Genomic DNA, 7,514 nt, shown 5'->3' with positions numbered 1-7,514 from the left:
AATACGTATAAACAACCAAAAGGAAGAAAAAGCATTTTGTCATTGTGTTTTTTTCCATATATCACTCCCGTGCTAGTATACACATTGTATAAGTTCGTTGTGGCATAGTTTAAGTTCATTTCTTTACATGTTATTTGGCGAAAAGTGAATTATCAAGAGATTTCGATTGTAAGCACACCATGCGCTGTTATGTCAGATATACTGCCGCGCTAAAGTTTCTCGAACTGGTTGTGCTAGCCACAGGGGCGCACAAACTCTGCCTTGCAAATTGTGAAGGGATCCGGCAGTCGCTGTTTTCAGATTTCCACCACTGGATCAAATTTCGGACCTCTGTTCACACCTATGCAAAATGAGCATAGATGTCCCTCTCCCTTCATTTTTCCTACCTGCGAACGTCGTGCCACTCTTCAATATAATAGTCTATAAAAATCATCTCCGAGGGCTTCTCCTTGCAGGTTTCAGCAGTGTACGTTATGCACTGTTTGTGCTATGCTCTTTTTTTTTCATATTACAATGATGCATGCCTTGCTAACGATATTGGATAACATGGGCAGGACTGGTAGAAGGTAGGAGAAGAGATTTCGATTTATTATCGGGGTTCGTTCCAGTTTGGTAAAATTGGGGGACGCTTAAGCTTCACCTTTAAGAATTGAACGCGATAGCGATATCCTGCCCCTAGTGCGCACTTCGAACACTACGAGTGTTTAACAGAATGCGCACACTAAGGTGCGTGCCTTATGTAATGGGTAGCATGGTTTAAACCAGAAACTTTTTCGAAGTTGCGATGCACCCACTACGTGGTCTTAAGGGAATACGCGCTGTAATGTGTGTGCCTGTTGTAATGGGTGGCTGTCTTTAAACCCCCAAGTCGTTACGATATTGACAAGGTGTGACGCCCGATGGCAATGTAAGCTTGTACCACGCAATATTACTGCGATATTACATCTCGTACCGTGACACCTGTATACAGGAGGCGTATTTTTAGGAAGCATGGAAGTTACTTTCAGCGCTGCTCCAACCAGAGGCGTGGCTGTGTGGCAGAACACTTGCTTGCCACGTAGACAGCCTGGGTTCGATTCTCACTCGAATCCAACATTTTTATTAATTATTTTATTTGCAACTTTTTCGATTTTTCGGTCACGGACAAGATGATGATTTTTCGCTCACAACCAACGGCGCCGACGCCGACGGCGGAATTTCTGCGATACGAGCTCTTTAACGCTATCGCGTTAATAAAGGCGCGAATAAGCTTCTGGATAATGACTCATTGGCTACATATGGTTCGAGGTAAAGGGACACCTCCCGACACGCAATTAGCAATTTTCTTTTTTCAAGCGCATATACTTTGCTCCATGCCTTGTTTAATGGACCTATGCTATTCCTGCATATTCCAACGCCGTTGCGGCAGTATCATGTAGCTCTCGCACCATATAGCGGAACAAGATGAAAGCTCAGACGTTAACAATGTCGACAATGAAAACAGGCTGTGCATGTCCGTGTCGCGTTACGTGACGTCCACTGGGAGCCGTGACTGAGCGACGAAAAAAAAATGTGTTTATAGTGATTCTATGTGACTTAACTCCGCGCAGAGCTTTCGGTTTAGTGGAGTACTAGAGCTTCCAAGAACGTTGCCGCGCTTTGGATTTCTGTTAAGGTATAAGGTCAATTTATGATAAGCTATAGAGGTCAATTTATTATAGTACATTTATCACTGTGATTAGAAAGTAATAATTGGGATATAAAATAATGACAGGCGTAATTAATAAAACACAGGAAAATGAGATGTTAACTTGATGAACGCCTGGTCTGCTTACTTTCAGCTCGCCCGTTTCAGATAAATAAAGTAGACCCATGAGCAAGAAGCAGCAGTACATATTTGTGCCTCACAAAACTTCTCCGACTAGCTTGAGCCTGTTAATAACAAAAAGCATAGTGCACGCTAGAAGAAGAGAGAGACAAGAAACGGCAGCGTTGGGGACGCGCTGCTCTATCTCTTCAGGCGGTTCATATTAGAACGAAGCCTTCGAATTTTGCAGACCCCACATAAAAAAAATTTTTTTTTCGAGATAAAATATGCAGAACATATATGCATGCACATCGTACCTGGAACAATCTTAAAGGGGTACTGACACAACATTTCGCTGCCGAAATAACCTGCGGGATCGATTCCGGTGAACATGCGTATATAATCTGCAAAATAACAATAGCCAATATACCTTGGAAGTTATTTTAAATGAATTTTGAAGTTTGTGTGAACGATCGACATCCTCGCGCTACTGACACCCTGAAAGAGGACCCTTGAGGACCCCCTACTTCCCTCACGTGACCACGCTGCAACAAGTTATGATGACGTCATAGCAACCATGTTTTTTTTTTTTTTTTTTTGCCGCGTTCGCTCCAGCAGCCTACTTCTAGGCGGCTGCTCGCGAACAGCGGGGAAGTGCGTCACAGCTTTGTGTGCTGACGTGTTCGAGCGCTGCACCTTCTAGGTGGTGATAGTTGACCGGAGCCTTGTCGTTTTTGAAACCCAAACTGACACAGGTCGGTAATCAGGAGGCTGTAATTAATTATCTGTCGCACGCTGCAGCAAACGATGCGTCGTGTTATGACTAACAGGCCCCCAGCAACATATTGCAGCAAAAAAAACGCGAGGTCAAAATTTTTGTTTCAGTACCCCTTTAAGAACTGAATAAAGTCCAAGCCCGGCCTGATCCGAGCCCGCCACCTCAAAACCGGGCCCGACTCTAAGCCCGGAGCTTCATGCCCGAGCCCGGCCCGGACGCGCCATGAAAACTACTTTACCCGGTCCGGCCCGGCCCGTGGGCCGGGCCGGATCGGGCCCGGGTTTTCGGGTAGGCCCGAGCCGGTGCAGTGCTCTAGTGTGTACAACAAGTGATAAAAGTAATGCAGTAGAACCCCACTGTTACGTTCCCGGGTTCAGCGTATTTCTCGCGGTTACGTCGTTTTCAGCCGGTCCCGGCATAGCTCTCATAGGATCCAATGCATTGGAAACCCCACTCTTAGATAGAAACAGGGGGACCATACCCGCATTGTACTTCGCGAACGGGCCCTCCGAGACGGCCCAGGCGGTCAGGTTGACTTTTCACATGGCTTGGCTTGATCCGCTTGGTGTTTGGGGTAGAATTGGCCGTCATAAGCGGTGAGAGCGGCATCTATGATGCATCTTTAAGTCCCGCCACCAGAAACACGACCTTCTAGATATGTACTTTAAATCTAAACATGGTGTCTATGACGTGACAGGGTGCTAAAAATTGGTTTTTGTGCATCAACAAAAGTACGGACTTGGAGATTAGTTTTTGCTGCCTGGGGTCATTTTCGACGCCACAGGCAACGCTGCACGATTTCTTCATGTCAATTGTGCTTCTCGCCGGCATCCTAATTTCTCATTTTCCTCCGTTTCTCGGCCCTTACGTTTTCGGTCTTTTACGTTTTTTTATTTTACGGTCCCGTGAAAAACCAATCAGCGGCGTTGTACTGCGATAACAAAGAGATTTTCCGTCTACCCTGCAACAATAAAAATAAAGTAAATTCAATACACTGTAAATTCATGCGACCGACCTACAAGTGGTGCTCGGTAGCAGTCACTCAGGCGGTTCCAGTGCGGCAAATTCTTGATAAGGCTTAGCGTGCCATTGTTTTCCACATTAATCAATGTCAATTCTCCACATTAATCAATGTATTGTGGTGTTCTTCGAAGCCTTGATAAACGGCGCTGGAGCTGACGCATGTAGCTGTCGCAAGCCTACGTATGAAGCTGCACCAAGCAACACTTATTCCACTTCTCTTTTTGGTCTCGATAAAGGGAAAAAAATTGCGGTTATGAAACAAAATGCAATTAGAAACGATAGCTTGAAGAACGCATACACCTATATGTTTCATAACGTATCTTCCTGGGCATTTAAATTGTCGTCCCATATCGCGGTACATCGATTTCTCAACATCGAGTCCCAACATATAATCAGCTATTGATAATGCCGGCAGGGTGCGTACCTGGAAAATATATCGTACCCAATCTTGCCCATTTCACGGAGTGTCAGTCGTCTCCTCCCATATCGGAGGTCGGGCTCCGTACTAGCGACAGTCTGCCCGCGTTTTCGTAGCCGGGAGACTTGCCTCTAAAATGGTGCCTGACCGAGGGAACCGAGCTTTTAAATTTGTACAGTTTGACATTGGAATGTTTATCGCAACTTCTCTGGCACTTCTCTTCGCTCATGTATCAGTTGCAACAGCTGGTAAGTGCGTCGCCGTTCCATACCTCTTTCACGTAATGCTTACCAATCTCAAGAAGCGCGTGCGCCATGGTATTAGCCCCGAGAACGAACACTGGTGGCGCGGAAGTCGCGGTGATGTGACGTCACGGCAAGGACTAGCTGGCTCCGCGGCCGAGGATCGTCTTGTTCTGCGCCGGCCATGCACCCGCTCTTTCTCACTACGGTGGTGGTTACTACTTTCTTGCGATGCAAATATTCCACGGCAGAAGGTGGATGTTTTCGCTACTAGCCAAAGTTAAGTAATCTGCAGAAGCTTTGAGTAATATAGCTCATAATAGCCAAAATCCCGTCCGAACGGAAGATATTCGTTGCAAGAAGCAAGACATTCGTTGCTTTCACCGCGCACTCCAAGAAATCGGTGCTAAAGAAACATTTACGCGAATGGTTCTCACTTCATTACAACTTGGCATACGCTCCACGGGTAGAACATGTTTCCCGAAGAATTACAAATAAAATTAGGACGTTTTCAATTCACTGACTACTTTGCAGTTTGTCGTGCAAGTTATGTCTGCCTCGGCAGATTATCCAGGTGACTTGACAAAGTTGCGCTTTCTGCTACAGGAGACTTTAGATGAATCTGTCTATCATAAAGAACCAGTTAATATATCCACAACATTAAACAGAATAATACTGCCACACAGAAAACAGTTTCGTAAATAAATGCTGAGATGTTAGTATACTTCGATTATGTAATGATTTCTTCTCAACAGTCGTCTGGCATTATACGGCCTTATACTCTGATTTGCAATAACTGCTGGTCTGATGAACCATCGCGTCACAAGCGGTAATGTTAAATTTTCCTGGGAGCGCTGTTGATAGCATTCGCTTGTAATAATAATAATATGTAGGGTTTAACGTCCCAAAACCACGATATGATTATGAGAGACGCAGTAGTGGAGGGCTTCGGAAATTTCGACCACCTGGGGTTCTTTAACGTGCGCCTAAATCTAAGTACACAGGCCTCAAACATTTTCGCCTCCATCGAAAATGCAGCCGCCGCGGCCAGGATTCGATCCCGCGACCTTCGGGTCAGCAGTCGAACGCCATAACCACTGGACCACCGTGGCGAGGCAACAGCAATCGCTTGCACAACAAACTCCTGAATGTCGAAATGAGCGTTCTGAGCAGTTTCGATGGCGTTCTCTACGTCGTGACTCATGTAATATATAAACATCCTTCGCCTCAATGAGTCAATGACTGGTCTCGCACGTCGTGTCCCCACACAGGCTGATGATGGACAGGGGTAATCAAATACAAGGAAAATTAATTTACAAGCTGGCTATAACTGGTACTTACGACTGTAACAGCGCCATTGACACGATGCTGCACGAAGACACAACCTGACACCAATAAGAAGTGTCCGCAAGTAATCTCAACTTATTTTTGTAGTGAAATCAAGCCCCGAAATTATTTCGAGCAAAATGTGAAACTAAACATGATGATGACTGAGCGAGCACACAAGAAAACTTGGACCATCTCTCCGAAGGGAACCCTGATGGGATGCGTAGCAGCAGCGGTGCGCACGGCGTTGACCCGGTTGAAACGGGCGTCGACGCGGGTGCTGGAAGAACTCGAGTAAACGTTTGTTTGAAACGCAAAGACACGGGAGGCGGGTTGTGTTTCGTGTAAGTTTCATTAAATAGTTTGGCAAGACTTCGTAGTCGTTGTTTCATTAAGGCCCGAACACACGTACGCGTTGCAGCGCGTCTACGCGTGACTTTTTGACGAGGCGTCGCGCCCTCTCCCTAAGGGGAGAGAGGGCGTGCAGCTTCGCGTAGCCGCGCGCCCTCTCTCCCCATAGGGAGAGGGCGCGACGCCGCGTCAAAAAGTCACGCGTTGACACGCTGCAACGCGTACGTGTGTTCGGGCCTTTAGAGTCGAGAAACGGGCGCTGGACCGGAGCAGGCGCGCGTTTCGCCTTGACTACCACGGGTGAAGCGAGAGAGAAGTGACACGTTCAGAGGTGTTGCGAGCGGGCGGAGCAGCCGGCAGCTGCGGGCGCTACGGCGAGAATGCTGCGGGTGAGGGAGAGAGTGACGTCAGCGCGCACCTGCGAGGGAAGCGTGCGAGGGGAGCGTGATGTCAACGCAAAGCTGTGGCGTGACCTACTTGGCAACGCTCCAACACCTACGGCGAGGGGAACGCGTTGCAGCGCATTCGTACGGAGGCACGTAACGTACGGCGTTACACACGTGAGTCAAAGAGCTGCTTCGCATCTAAAAAAATCACGCCATATCCTCGAAGTGAATGATGATTGAGGAGCTGGCTCGGAGATAACCGGGTAAACCGTGAATGATCCGTACAATTCCTCTACTGTCATATAAAGACGTCACACGATGTTATAGTAGCGATTGTGGTCAAGTTGTTGTCGAACCACAAGCGGTCGCAGACCTTGCACCTGTGGCCAAACGTGTGGTCGAAGAAATCGAGGAAACGTGGTTTTGCGTGCGTTAGTCTCATCATCAAGGTGCTAGAAGAACAAGAAGAAGAAGACTTCTCTTTCGCGCGAGCGTGCGCATGCTACAATTGGGTATGCTATATGTGGTTTTGCCTACGTTAATATCATCATCAAGGCGTTTGAAGAAAAAGAGGAAGAAGACTTCTCTTTCACGCGAGCTGTGCCTGTAGCGGTCGCCTCTGGAACTCAAGTCACGCTTACGACGCGGGACTTTGCCCCAGCTTAAGAACCTGGCGAGCCAGCTCCTAAAACAAACACAACTGCGGCCGTGTTTTTGGGCAAGCGCTTTCGAGATGTTTTGCGAGCCTCGGTAGTGCATGTGTTTTTGTAACTGTGTGCAGGGCTTGGTATACCGGCAAAAACGCTGTCCGCAGGTACGCGCATGCGACCGATGCTGGTAACGCTTGCGGAGGGGAAACCATCATATCTCTGAAAGGAATCGCCCGTGAACAGCGCAACCTAATAATGTAAATCTGGTGTCGTACGTGTCAAAACCACGATTTGATTACGAGGCACACTGTGAAATAATTCTGACCGCCTGGCACGTTCCTTAACGTGCTGCTGTATCTAAGCACATGCATGTTCTTGCTGCTCACCCCCATGCGGAATGCGGTTGCCGTGGCTGAGAATCTAACGCATCCTCGAGGTTAGCAGCGCGACACAAAAACAAACCTGATCGAAGAGTGCACAACGGAGCGCGGGCACCTTTGGCGATTGTACTGCAAAAATGTATAGCTTTTTGACGTATTACTACAAGCATTATC

The sequence above is a fragment of the Rhipicephalus sanguineus genome, chromosome 2 (assembly GCF_013339695.2).
Source record: "Rhipicephalus sanguineus isolate Rsan-2018 chromosome 2, BIME_Rsan_1.4, whole genome shotgun sequence".
In the NCBI taxonomy this organism is placed as follows: domain Eukaryota; kingdom Metazoa; phylum Arthropoda; class Arachnida; order Ixodida; family Ixodidae; genus Rhipicephalus; species Rhipicephalus sanguineus.
Note: the sequence above shows the minus strand (reverse complement) of the source record.